Source organism: Dermacentor variabilis, chromosome 3 (genome assembly GCF_050947875.1).
Source record: "Dermacentor variabilis isolate Ectoservices chromosome 3, ASM5094787v1, whole genome shotgun sequence".
NCBI classification, from domain to species: Eukaryota; Metazoa; Arthropoda; class Arachnida; order Ixodida; family Ixodidae; genus Dermacentor; species Dermacentor variabilis.
Genome location: NC_134570.1, coordinates 89,288,047 through 89,301,914, shown reverse-complemented (window position 1 = coordinate 89,301,914; position 13,868 = coordinate 89,288,047). Strand labels below are relative to the sequence as shown.

Below are 13,868 nucleotides of genomic sequence, written 5' to 3'. Positions count from 1 at the left end.
TCAAGGACGACGCCGTGTGGAAGGAAACAGAAAAAACAGATGGGGGGGGGGGGGGGGGGGAATACCCTCAGTCCAGGTGTCACAGGAAAACAAAGCGAATGAAACGGCTAGAAATTGGCTGTAATTACCGCACGTCATATGCACGCAAATAAAAATCAATTGCCTAATAGCGTAAGACATTCAATCATTGGGCAGAAACAAAAATTTTTGCCGTGACAAGGATTCGAACCGGGGTTATTGCGGCCACAACGCAAGGTACCAACCACTATACGATCACGGCTGCCCGGCTGGACGGAGCTACACCTTTCCCTGATCGCCGTCATGGAAGCTGATGATGGGATCACAAGGACGATGCCGTGTTGAAGGAAACAGAAAAAAAGAAGGGGGGGAGGGGGCGAATGGCGAATACCCTCAGTCTGGGCGCCACAGGAAAACAAAGCGAATTAAAGGGCCAGAAATGGGCTGCAATTTCTGCACGTCATATGCACGCAAACAAAAATAAATTGCTTAATAGCGTAAGACATTAAATCATAGAGGAGAAAAAAAAGTATTGCCGTGACCAGGATTCGAACCTGGGTTATTGCGGCCACAACGCAAAGTACTAACCACTATACGATCACGGCTGCTCGGCTTCTTTTTCTTCTTTATTGCCCTTCCTCGACATACCACAACAACACACATTCCTTAGATATATACAACAAAAAATATACAACGAGACCAAACAAAAAGGGAATCAATACAAAAACCGAACAATAAACAGCACTATACACATGCGTTGCCGTCCGCTACTGTAGCATGACGTTGTCTCATTAAAATTGCTTGAGTGCTGTCAGAGGTTCAACCCTGTGCAGCCACTCAGGAACAGGCTGTTGCAACTTCTGCACTTCCACATACCTCTGCATGCATTTCCGGAAGTATACACGCGCCGGTCAGGCATCCGGATCACAATGGTAGCCCGCCATTCTTGCGCGCCATAAAGAGTTGAGGCCCGTAAGCATGATGACGTCGTACGGGAAACTTTCCTCGTCATTTACTGGTAGAAACCTGATTCCGTGGGGATCTATCGGTAACTCCTTTTTTAGGGTTCTTTGCAACACGTCCCAGAAAAAGACCCCTTGCCAACAATGGATGAAGACATGATCTATAGTTTCCGGTTTTTTACAAATAAGGCAATGTGTTCCCCATGGCATGTGGAACCCACGTTGTTCCAGGAAGATTTTAACCGGTAAAGTGCAAGTATCTAATTTAAAAAAGAATGATCTCGAGGCTGGTTGAACTGGCATCATCTTCACTCTTTTCAGTACGTCTAGGCCTGGGCCTCCGCTGTGCACGGCTCTGTACAAGGGTACAACCAAGACACTGTTACACAAATCACGATAGAGCTTTTTCCGTTTTGCACTCCACAAATATGCATTTGAAAAGCGAACACGCCAAAAGGAAACACTCTGAACTATTTCCCGAAAGAAACCACGGACTGGTCCTGGCATTATTTCGGTACCTACAACGAATTCGGGGAGTGATCTTGACAGCCTCATTTGGATCACGGTGCGCAGAAATGGGTCGTTTGTGTCTCGAAAAAAGAAGAACCTCTTCCCCAGTTGACGCAAGAAGAGGTGCGCCAACCCCAGACCGCCATCTTTTACACGTCGCAAGAGATTATCTCGGCTGCATCGCTCCCAGTTCGATGCCCACGCGAATACAGCGAACACGCGGTGCAGTTTCTGCGCATTAATCCGTGAGCACTGTAGGACCTGCATTACGTATCACATCTTTGTCACGAGAAACATGTTGCACACTGTAGCTCTTGCGAATATTGACAAGTGACCGGCGTTCCATCGGTCGGCTTTTTCTTTTACTTCTTTTGTTCGCCCCTTCCAGTATTCGCTACTGTCCTTGTAGGCATCAAGGGGTGCGCCAAGGTACTTAAATGGCGTCGTGACCCAGTTTACGTTCGAAAAGTGGTCTGGTGTAGACGCCCATCTTCCATGCCAAAACCCCAAACATTTCTGCCAGTTAACGTAGCTGTTAGTGACGTTACCAAACTTTTTGACGATATGAACGGTATTCAATACACTTTGTTTGTCTTTACAGCACACAGCCACATCGTCAGCGTATGCCAGTAGCTTCACTTCTGCTGATTGAAGACAAAACCCCTTAATACATTCATTTTCGATGATGGCCTGACATAGCGTTTCTATGTGGACACAAAACAGGAGTGGACAACCCTGGCGAACGGAGCGCTTCAAGTTAATGGGGGCCCCCAAATTCTGATTAACTATAAGTCTGGTATAGCAGCTCCGGTACGCCGTGGTCACCCCTTCAGTGATTATGTGGCCAAAATTAACGTGTTCAAGAATGGTAAGCGATATGTCGTGAGAAACACAATCAAACGCCTTCTCCAAGTCTATCTGGAGGATGGCTACTGCATCGCACATGGGGTCACAACACTCCAGCACACACTTCATTTTATGGATGTTAGTGAAAATGGTTGTTCCACGAATACCACACGTCGGGTCTGGGCCGACTACTTCCTGAATAACTGACTCGACCCGTCGTGCCAACACCTTCATCAATATTTTCTAGTCGCAGTTAGTAAGCGGTATGGGTCTGTAGGAGGAAAGTTGCTTGAGCTATTCGGTCTCTTCTGTTATCGGTATTAGTACTGTATGGGACTGGCCAAAGGATGGTGGAAGCACTTTCAGTTCGTATGCTTCATTGAAAACGGCGGTTAAGATAGGAATTAGGTGGCCTTTAAACGATTTGTACCAAGCAGCACAAAGACCGTCTGGACCGGGCGACTTGCCAGGATTCAGGCCTTCGATGGCTTTCATCACTTCATTTTCTGTTAATGGTCATTCTAAGGTTTCTTTAGCCTCACTCGACAGCTGTGGGATTCGTTGCAAAAATAATTTCTTGAAATCGTGCTTGTTGACAGGCCTGAATGCAAATAGTTTTTTTGTAATGCTCAAAGAAAGCACGCCCTATATTATTGTTATCCGTTAATACCACCCCTTCATATTCGATAGCCTCAATCTGCTTACGTCTGGAGTGTTTTTTTTCTGGCCTCAGTGCTCTTTTCGTTGGCGTTTCCCCGCATGATAGCCTTTCTGCTCTGGCGCGCACCTCGGAAGCGCTCTTCGTCGAACCCCTCGAGCTTCTTCTCAACGGCGCGCATATCTTGTTGATAGGCGCCAGGTTGCATCCATTCCAAGCTTCGCGATTTTTTCCAGAAATGTTGTTAAATTCTTTTCTCTGGCCTTTTCTTCATATCCCAGTACGCTGCTTCTTTCGATTGCCTTCAATTTAATGCTTTGCTTCAGGAACTCCCATTCCTCACCAAATTTCATAGAACTGTCTGTTCCAAAAGAATTCAGAGTAGCCATTACCTTTTCGTTAAAGGTCATCCCGTGACAGCTCTGCATTCAATTTCCATAGTTCCCAGACGAACTTGTTTCGTTCTTTCTTGCTGCCCACCGTGCATTTTACCAGGCAGTGGTCAGAATATGATATGACCGTAACTGTATAGCACTGGCATTCTTCAGCTAAATCATATGAAAGATAGATACGGTCTAAGCGTGCGTGACTTGTGCCCTGAAAGTGAGTGTACCTTACGTCTCCGTAAGCGCGAAAACACTCAACTATATCTTCGAATTCATGTGTAATCTGCGCCAGGATATCACTACTTTTGTCACAAACCACGCGGCGCGCAGACCTATCCTCAGCGTTCAATACGCAGTTGAAGTCGCCTACACAGGCTATCATTTTTTTGCACATGTAAATGATGCTATAAACTCAAAAAGTAATTTGCCCTCTCTTGCACAGTATTAGGCGCATAAATGCAAAACACGCGCCATTGGACATTACAACAGCTGAAGTCAAAAAAGACAAGTCGACCATAAGTGCACGAGAAGTAACCATCTATGACAAGACCAGGGAGCTCCCTCACGAACAGCACACACCCTGCCGAAGTCCCTAAGGCGTGGCTCACTACCGTATAGTAGTTATACGTGAACCTTTGCACCATGCTCCCGGTCTCCTCCTCGCCGTCTACCTTGGTTTCTTGCACGGCTAAAACGTCGAGGTCGTGGTCCACTAGTAGTCTGTAAACCTGACTGTTTCTTTTTGGCGGCCAGACCTCGAACGTTTAGCGTGCCGAGGCTAAGCGACGGGTTGGTAGCCATTACTGATTTAAACCGGAGGGGAAAGGGCCCGGAGCATGGTGATCACCTTAACGTCTAGCTGACCGCTAGACGCCTCCGTGGCCATGCGGTGGCCGTCGTCCGAGTTCGTCTTTGGTCGGCTTCGGGCTGAGCCTACGGTCAGCCTCCAGGTTCTGTTTAGGCTTGAGGGTGGAGCGTCTTCCTGGAAGCGTCTTAGCGGGCGGTGGCTCGGAGTCACCGCTGGCCTTTCCGTCGACTTTCTCCTCCTGCTGCAGGGACCTCTTCCCCGGTGCCGAGACGCTTTCGACGCGGGCGCTAGCAGGGGTCGCGTTGTCGTTTTCCGCTGGCTCCGTAGTATCAGTAGCCGGCTGGCGGCTCATTTTCTTTCTGGGCCGCCCTGACGCTGATTAGTGCGGTTTCTGGCTCGTCGGGGGGAGGGACATTATTCGGTCCTCGTTTAGTCGTCGTCTTCGTCCCGCTCGGTTCTGCCACCTCATTGCCGTTTCCAGCTCCCTTGGCCGCTTCCTCGGCCTCGGTCACGTCCATCATGTGGTCTGATGTCAACGGCTCGCTTTCCACCGATTCCGCGGCTAATGCGTATGAACGTACGTACACAGTCCGCGTCGTTGTGTCCGAAAAGTCTGCACCGGGAGCAACGGGAACCTTAAATTCTCGACGAACGTGACCAGAGCACCGTCAGCGCAGGCACTGCATGGGGCGACCTGGGGCTACGACCAGCGCAAGCTCGCCGGCGACGCGGATCCGGTGGGGCAGGTCGTCGACTTTCAGTCCAGCCTTCAGCTGCAGCAGCACAGCTCGGGTCGTCGAGCCCTTGTCGGAAACGCCATCCACTCGCCAGCGCTCCCGAGTTACTTCCGTCATTTTGCCAAAGGAAGCCAGCGCAGTCTTTACGTCTTCATCATCCACACCATGGAGAAGCCAGTGAAGACGAAGCTTCACCTGCTGTTCTTTAGGGCCAATGACCAGGCAGTGACGCCCCTTGACCTGAAGCACCTTCAGTGCACCCAGCTTTTGGGCCCCCTAGGCTGTCTTCATCGTCACCGCCCATACGTGGTTGATTTGGTACGGTCCAAGGGCGACGACGCCAGAGAGCATACCAAGAGCTTCAAGCGCGTCCCGAAAATCCTCTACGCGAAACGGGCAAACACGACTGTCACCGTGCAAAAAAACTGTGTTTAACGCGATGCGTCCTGTAGGTAGCCGAGGCAAAATGATCTGGAAATCCTTATCTTCCTCCGTCGAAAGCCTATTGCCGCGGCTAACAGTCGCATATGCCGCTCCATTGGAGCCCATGATCCCGCGATCCGTTTTGCTCGGGAGCCGGAAGCAGAATGACGGCTGCCCGGCAGGACGCAGCTACACCTTTCCCTGATCGCCGTCATGGAAACTGCCGATGGGAGCTCAAGGACGATGCCGTGTTGATGGAAACAGAAATAAAAGGGGGGGGGGGGGGGGGATACCCCCAGTCTGGGCGTCACAGGAAAATAAAGCGAATAAAACGGCCAGTAATTGGCTGCAATTTCCGCACGCCATATCCACGCAAACAAAAATAAATGGCTTAATACTGTAAAACATTAAATCACTGACGAGAAAAAAGTTATTGCCGTGACCAGGATTCGAACCTGGGTTATTGCGGCCACAACGCAAGGTACCAACCACTATACGATCACGGCTGCCCGACTGGACGGAACGACACCTTTCCCTGATCGCCGTCATGGAAGCTGCCGATGGGAGCTCAAGGACGATGCCGTGTTGAAGGAAACAGAAATAAAAAAAAGGGGGGGGGGGGATACCCCCAGTCTGGGAGTCACAGGAAAACAAAGCGAATGAAACGGCCAGTAATTGGCTGCAATTTCCGCACGCCATATCCACGCAAACAAAAATAAATGGCTTAATACTGTAAAACATTAAATCACTGACGAAAAAAAAAAAGTTATTGCCGTGACCAGGATTCGAACCTGGGTTATTGCGGCCACAACGCAAGGTACTAACCACTATACGATCACGGCTGCCCGACTGTTTTTTTTTTCTTTATTACCGTTTTCATGGTACATACAAAATATACACACTTTACAAATGGTAAAAATGCCACCAGTCTTTGGTGTGCACGTGGTTTTAAAACCGCCCAAGTTTAGCAAGCTCGTTCAATAATCTAATCCATTGTGGTTGACTGGACGGAGCGACACCTTTCCCTGATCGCCGTCATGGAAGCTGCCGATGGGAGCTCAAGGACGATGCCGTGTTGAAGGAAACAGTAATAAAAAAGGGGGGGGGGGAATACCCCCAGTCTGGGCGTCACAAAAAAACAAAGCGAATGAAACGGCCAGTAATTGGCTGCAATTTCCGCACGCCATATCCACGCAAACAAAAATAAATCGCTTAATACTGTAAAACATTAAATCACTGACGAGAAAAAAGTTATTGCCGTGACCAGGATTCGAACCTGGGTTATTGCGGCCACAACGCAAGGTACTAACCACTATACGATCACGGCTGCCCGACTGGACGGAGCGACACCTTTCCCTGATCGCCGTCATGGAAGCTGCCGATGGGAGCTCAAGGACGATGCCGTGTTGAATGAAAGAGAAAAAAAAAGGGCGTGGGGAATACCCCCAGTCTGGGCGTCACAGGAAAACAAAGCGAATGAAACGGCCAGTAATTGGCTGCAATTTCCGCACGCCATATACACGCAAACAAAAATAAATCGCTTAATACTGTAAAACATTAAATCATTGACGAGAAAAAAAAGGTACTGCCGTGAACAGGAATCGAACCGGTGTTATTGCGGCCACAACGCAAGGTACTAACCACTATACGATCACGGCTGCCCGGCTGGACGTATGCCAGCGTTCAAGAAACCGGGCGGATCTCGGAGCAACGGAACCGGCTGGCAAAAGCGGATCAGTGAGAGCGAGCGTCGCACAAGACGAAACGATCATAAGAAAACTAAAAAAAAAGTAATTGCCCCAACGCGTCGGGGCGGCTCTGTTACCTGCAGCGCATCAACTGAACACAGACACCACCACACAGACGTGGAGAGTGTAGAAGTGCAAAGTGTGACCTATTTAGTGCTGCAGAAGAACAGTGAGCTTCTCTTGACGACCAACACAGTTGGGGGCACATGTTTGAAGTCTGAACGGCTCCATCCCGGCTCTTTCGGGACTGAACGATACGACATGGTTATTTCCTTTCTTGTATTTCTGCCAAAGCACTTAAAAGCCCGAAACTGGCTTTGCTGAGAGCGCCTCGCCCGCGCTGACGGTCATCGTGAACAAGTCGTCATCATGCCGCAAACGTTTCTCTTGAAAGCTTTCTTGAAAAATATGCGTGAATTTCATATGTAAACGGCAGTACAATACAATATTTATGAAGTCTTATTTAAGAAATTGCACCTCTCGACAGCTGAACATTAAGAAAGAAGAGATACACCGAATGCACTTCTTTAAATTTCTTAGAGGAACTGGTTGGCATCAATGAGACATGTGGGTTTGTCAGGTGTTGCCGTGTGTTTTGTGCAACTAAGAGAAACCTCCTTATAACGAACTGGGGCACAACAAACTAATGGATATAAAGAAAAAGGTCGAACCAGACGATAGATTGTGGTGTAAGCCACTTCGACGCATACTGACCACCCGAGCTTATCATTGGCTGTTCGGTCCTGCTGCGCGCGTGTTCTCAGCGAAATTACATGGCTTTTGCATGAAGTGTACGCGTGCAGCGACGATGTTTTCGCGAGCGGTTTGATTCGATTTGATTACCAAGGCGGAGCAAAGCGGTACCTTGTTGGGACGCCTATATCTTGGAGCCCCAATTCTGAAGCTTCTTTTAATCTATTGCCATGGGACAGCGAGTCGTATTTAAAGCATAGGTCATCCGCCACCAGCAGTGAACAGCCATAAACGTGGAGTTCGCAAAAGTAGCAGCGTGGGCACTGAAGGCGCTGAAGGGAACAGCGCGTTCTATATGCAAGCAAACTTCATATCTATCAGCAGGTGTCGAGATTAAAGCTAAGCACACCTCAGGCTCGATCCTTCGCGGTCGGCAATGTGCCTACCGCTTACTAAACTGTACCCAGTTTCTGAACATTATTGCGTAGCACATTTACTTAGATAGAATTTATGAACGCTAGTTTTCAATGTCATCCGTTCTTTTATAAAGTAAGATGAAGTGCCGCGATACCTATGGGAGTATTCTGGCATACCAGTGCGACAAACCGCTGTAGAAATATTCCTCAGACAACTGCGCAAGAAAGAAGAGAAACGCCTTGGATTCAATGTCATCAACGTACAGTGGCCGATACAAAATTCTATGGGCTCTCAGTGCTATCGCAATATGCCCCGACGTCACCGCATTGAGTACGACTTGGTTGCGCAGTCAAAAAAAAAACATACCCTACAGCTACTTCCTCCTTGTTCCTATCTCCCTTCGGGAAGCGTGTATAGTGATTAGAAAGTATAGTCGTTATGAAAAAAAGAATGGAAGGACACAGCTTTTACAGCTAAGCTTTAAACTTTGCTTACGAATATTTATGCTGGCCTCGCTGAACGCACAATTTATTGCCTTTGTGTGACGTTCTTGCGGAAGAATGTACGGAATACACTGAGATTGCAGCTGCTTGCACCGTCTTTATCATTGTCGACGCTGCAGATCTCGCGTTCATCGCGTTACGCGGAACTCGAAAATATCGCGGAGCTTTATGAGCCTTCGAATAAGAGCTATTGGTACGATTTCATTCCTCTTAAAGCCGAACTTTGCTTCGCGCGTACATTTAAAATAAGAATAGTCACTGGTTTCGCTAGGCGCGATCGCAGCCACATAAAGAAAAGACAATTTGATTTTCATTGTATTCGAGATCCTTAAGCTGCAATTACAATAACAACGATGTGCTTCTACAACTGATTATAGGCTGCAGATTTCGAAGCAGAGCACGCGCTCACCAATCCTTGCGATTGCCTTTAGTACAAAGCGCACGCATGCGCCGTCCTTGGATAAATTTTATGAACTCTACCGAGGCTTTCAGCATTCAACGCCGATACTTCTATTGACTGTGCGGACACTTGCGACGTTCGTATAGTTACATGCACGTTCTGTCCCTTTATTCCATTGTAGCGTTGTCATTTCTTTGTTTGTGCGTTTTGTTGCTTCGCACACGTAGTAATTCTGTGAATTAAAACTAACGCATCTTACAATGCTATCGTCGTATCAGATAATAAACAAAGCACCGGATTCTAACCGTCATGACCCACTGCGTCCAGATTATTCCGGTGCAGGAGCTATGTAGCCAATGTTGTTCCAGCAAACAAAACCAATAAACGCCTATTCCGAAAAAAAGAAAAGAAATAAAAAACTTGCCGTGACCAGGATTCGAACCTGGGTTATTGCGGCCACAACGCAAGGTACTAACCACTATACGATAGGTACTAATACTAAATATAGGTACTAGGTACTAAACCGGGCGGAACCGCACAACAACCCGACAAGCGGGCGAGAAACTGGGTCGCCTTGAACGGTGCGCAAGATGAAAAACAAAAAAAAAAGAAACCTAAAATCATAACAGAAAGAGGTACCGAAGCATAGGAGCGGCCGTATTGGCATTGCGTGCCCATATTGCTTGAGCGTTGCGCTCCCGCAGCCTCCGAGCTAGTTGGAACAGAGACTTAAGATATCTTGATTGATTGATTGATTGATTGATTGATTGATTGATTGATTGATTGATTGATTGATTGATTGATTGATTGATTGATTGATTGATTGATTCGTGGCGTTTAACGTCCCAAGACCACTGTACATGGGGCTATGGGAGACAACGTACAGTGGAGAGCCCCGGTTTAGTTTTCACCGCCTGGGGTTCTTTAACGTTTGCTTAAACTGTAGCGCACGACTCGCGCATCTGCATTTCGCACCCCTTCGTATTTCTGCCACCACGGCAGGAAATTTCTGCGTTCGCACCGGTTTGAAGGCACTAATGTGGGCGTGCGAAAGCGCCTAAGGGCGTCGTACTTTTCTTTTTTCTTTTTTTTTCCACATTTCGCGTGCTCTTCTCGTAGCCCGAAGGAAGGAAAACAACAGCAACTTGCCTCAGTGAAGGTAATTAATTAGATATTCAGCAGTCGGCTCTACAACTTCTATAGTTAAGAATTAGCGTATTAAGCAATCATTTAAAAGTTTATTAATCATTATTGTTACCTAGTGCTATATTTGCTCACAATGAGGAAATTTTGATCTGCTTAAGAGGACAGCGAACTATAACAACTTGGTTGCATTCTCACAACGTACACGTGGATTTCTTAAGGCTTAGCGTCAGCTAGCTGAAGCACCCTGTATAAGCCGGTACGCTCAGACGTTTAATTTTTCTTCGCCATATGTGAGCATGAAGCTGAGAATAAGGACTTGTCCTGATGACGACAACATTGCGACCCTCTTCAGTGTAACGGACAGGATGGTAACGTCAGTCCAGTTTCGAGAGTCTAACTGATGTCCCAGAAGAAAGAGGCAGGTATATTTATTTAGAGAGACAAATGTTCACTCTTTCGTCGAAAGCCAGAAAATTTGAAACTATAGGGCAGCAAAATTAGACACTGCGATAAATTAAGTACAGTTCACAGAGATATACAACGAAATTATTGATGCACCCAGCGCTAGTTAGTGACTAAAGAAAAAAGAAGAAAAAAATGACAGTGGCTTAGCTCGGCTATGCCAGGATACACGTAGCGAAAGCTAAGGCATAGCATGGTTAGGCTTGGTTAATCTTGATTGCAAGTCCAGGTTAGTCTAGCAGTCTAGCTATGTTGCGGCGTTGAGCCAGTCGTTCGGTGCGCTGTTCCTCTGTTTCCTGGGCGATTCGTTTCCTCTTCATCTCGTTCCGATGTCGACTCTATACCTCCTACTGCTTATCAGAATTGTCGCCGTCCATACTGCCGCCTCAACTGTGGTTGCGGCGCACGCGAGCTCTCCTTTTCAATCCTCCGACATGTTATCAGGCATGCGACGCAGCTGGCGAAGCGAGCGGAGGTAAGCGCAACGACGAGGAACGTGGTGTGACGTCACACCAAACGGCGTAAATGAAAAGGCGCGGCGCTGCGCAGCGGCGGAACACCTGTGGTTCGGTCCTATTAGTGGCGCATGCGCAGTAGTGACTAAGGAACTAGAGAGAGAGAGAAATATCCGCGGCGAGGCGCGCGTTGTGACGTCGTGTGCCTCCTCGGAGCACCGCCACGGCGAAATCGCAAGGTCGCGGCGAGTAAGGCTTTCGCTTAAAAGAGCTACACAGCTGCTACACTAGACACGACTTGGGTAACCTGGCCACTATGTACACAATGAACGACAAGAATTAGGGGATCAGAGCGGCAGAGCGGCTTCATTCTCTATTAGTCACAACCATAAGAAGATACAGGCAGTGAAGCCAAAGAAAGCGTAGAACAAAGTAATTGTTATGTTTAATTAAAATGTAGCACTGAAAAGGTAAAGCAAGCTATAGTATACGAAACTATAACTTGCCGTAGGAGAGAGGAGAGCGCACATCTTCCACAATTCGCATGCAATACTTTGCGAGTACATTCACATGATGTATCCTATGTACACTACAGTTCTTCTATACATCTTCAATTACAAAAGCACCACAACGCCAGCGCATACGGTAAATATCATTTCACAGTGCACAACCGACAACGGCCGTTTACTTCACACCTTGCTTTGCTTTACTGAAGGAAAAGCAGGGCCTAAATAAATAGGGTACACGCGGATTAGAAGTTGCCGAACGCCTGTCAGTAAACCAATAGACGCAACAGACCCAGCTGTGTCGCTATCAGGCACGGAATACACCGCGTACAAAGGCGCAAAAAGAAGCGCACAGTATCACGTCATCCCTAACACTTCGTAATGCAGGCATCAGGGTGAAAAGAAGTTTGAAAAGCATTATGCCGTGACCAGGATTCGAACCTGGGTTATTGCGGCCACAACGCAAGGTACTAACCACTATACGATCACGGCTGCCCGAAGGACGGAAATCGTCTCTTCCCTGATCACCCTCGTGCAAGCTGTCGATTGGTGCCCAATGCAAAGACCACAACGTAGTAATCTAGCGCACAAAATGCACAGTGAAGAAAGACACGAAAGGAAAGTACAGCGAAGGAAACGGGCTCGAACCAGCTGCAGATTCCACGCCACTGTCAGTGAACCGCGAACAAAAACCGGTATACCCGACCCTGATGTTGCGCGTTAGTGTGTAGGTATACGAAGAGCGTGACTTGCTACAAGAAATCAAATAATGGGAACGAAAAAAAAAGCTATGCCGCGACCAGGATTCGAACCTGGGTTATTGCGGCCACAACGCAAGGTACTAACCACTATACGATCACGGCTGCCCGAATGACGGAAATCGTCGCTTCCCTGATCACCCTCGTGCAAGCTGTCGATTGGTGCCCAATGCAAAGGCCACAACGTAGTAATCTAGCGCGCAAAATACACAGCGAAGAAAGACATGAAAGGAAAGTACAGCGAAGGAAACGGGATCGAACCAGCTGCAGATTCCACGCCACCGTCAGTGAACCGCGAACAAAAACCGGTATACCCGACCCCGCTGTGTCGCGTTAGTGTGTAGGTATACGAAGAGTGTGACTTGCTACAAGAAATCAAATAACGGGAACGAAAAAAAAAAAGCTATGCCGTGACCAGGATTCGAACTTGGGTTATTGCGGCCACAACGCAAGGTACTAACCACGATAGGATCACGGCTGCCCAGAAGGACGGAAATCATCTCTTTCCTGATCACCATCGTGCAAGCTGTCGATTGGTGCTCAATGCAAAAGCCACAGCGTAGTAATCTAGCGCACAAAATGCACAGTGAAGAAAGACACGAAAGTAAAGTACAGCGAAGGAAACGGCCTCGAACCAGCTGCAGATTCCACGCGAATTTCAGTGAACTGGTCTACCCGACCCTGATGTTTCGCGTTAGTGTGTAGGTATACGAAGAGTGTGACTTGCCACAAGAAATCAAATAATGGGAACGAAAAAACAAAACTATGCCGTGACTAGCATTCGAACCTGAGTTACTGCGGCCACAACGCAAGGTACTAACCACTATACGATCACGGCTGCCCAGAAGGACGGAAATCGTCTCTTTCCTGATCACCCTCATGCAAGCTGTCGATTGGTGCTCAATGAAAAGGCCACAGCGTAGTAACCTAGCGCACAAAACGCACAGTGAAGAAAGACATGAAAGTAAAGTACAGCGAAGGAAACGGGCTCGAACCAGCTGCAGATTCCACGTGACTGTCAGTGAACCGCGAACAAAAACCGGTGTACCCGTCCCTGATGTTTCGCGTTAGTGTGTAGGTATACGAAGAGTGTGACTTGCTACAAGAACTCAAATAATGGCAACGAAAGAAGGAACTATGCCGTGACCAGGATTCGAACCTGCCTCATTGCGGCCACAACGCAACGTACTAACCACTATACGATCACGGCTGCACAGAATTTTTTTTATTACCGGCTTGGCAAAATACAGTACAATGTGAATATTACATGGCCATAAAAAACTAGTCAATGCCGGACCAGTGTGTTGTGATAAAAACTATGTATGCTAGTCACTTTATCCAAAGCACTTGGCCAATCAGGAGGATCAGTCTGTGCACGGAAAAATTCGCGTATACATAGCATACTTTCAATGAAGTATTCATGTGCTGGGGC

General features: G+C 47.8%; 1 protein-coding gene and 6 non-coding genes across 9 annotated transcripts in view; all 7 read right to left on the bottom strand.

Moving 5' to 3' along the window:
• The window catches only part of LOC142576023 (scoloptoxin SSD14-like), a 204,579-nt gene that overhangs the window by 114,565 nt on the left and 76,146 nt on the right, over positions 1–13,868 (bottom strand). The window lies entirely within an intron of this gene.
• On the bottom strand, positions 552–623 carry TRNAH-GUG (transfer RNA histidin (anticodon GUG)). The gene has a single exon. It is a non-coding gene; the product is annotated as a tRNA-His (tRNA).
• TRNAH-GUG (transfer RNA histidin (anticodon GUG)) lies at positions 6,119–6,190 on the bottom strand. Its single transcript has one exon. It is a non-coding gene; the product is annotated as a tRNA-His (tRNA).
• Positions 6,604–6,675, bottom strand: TRNAH-GUG (transfer RNA histidin (anticodon GUG)). The gene has a single exon. It is a non-coding gene; the product is annotated as a tRNA-His (tRNA).
• TRNAH-GUG (transfer RNA histidin (anticodon GUG)) lies at positions 12,099–12,170 on the bottom strand. The gene has a single exon. It is a non-coding gene; the product is annotated as a tRNA-His (tRNA).
• TRNAH-GUG (transfer RNA histidin (anticodon GUG)) lies at positions 12,470–12,541 on the bottom strand. Its single transcript has one exon. It is a non-coding gene; the product is annotated as a tRNA-His (tRNA).
• Positions 13,575–13,646, bottom strand: TRNAH-GUG (transfer RNA histidin (anticodon GUG)). Its single transcript has one exon. It is a non-coding gene; the product is annotated as a tRNA-His (tRNA).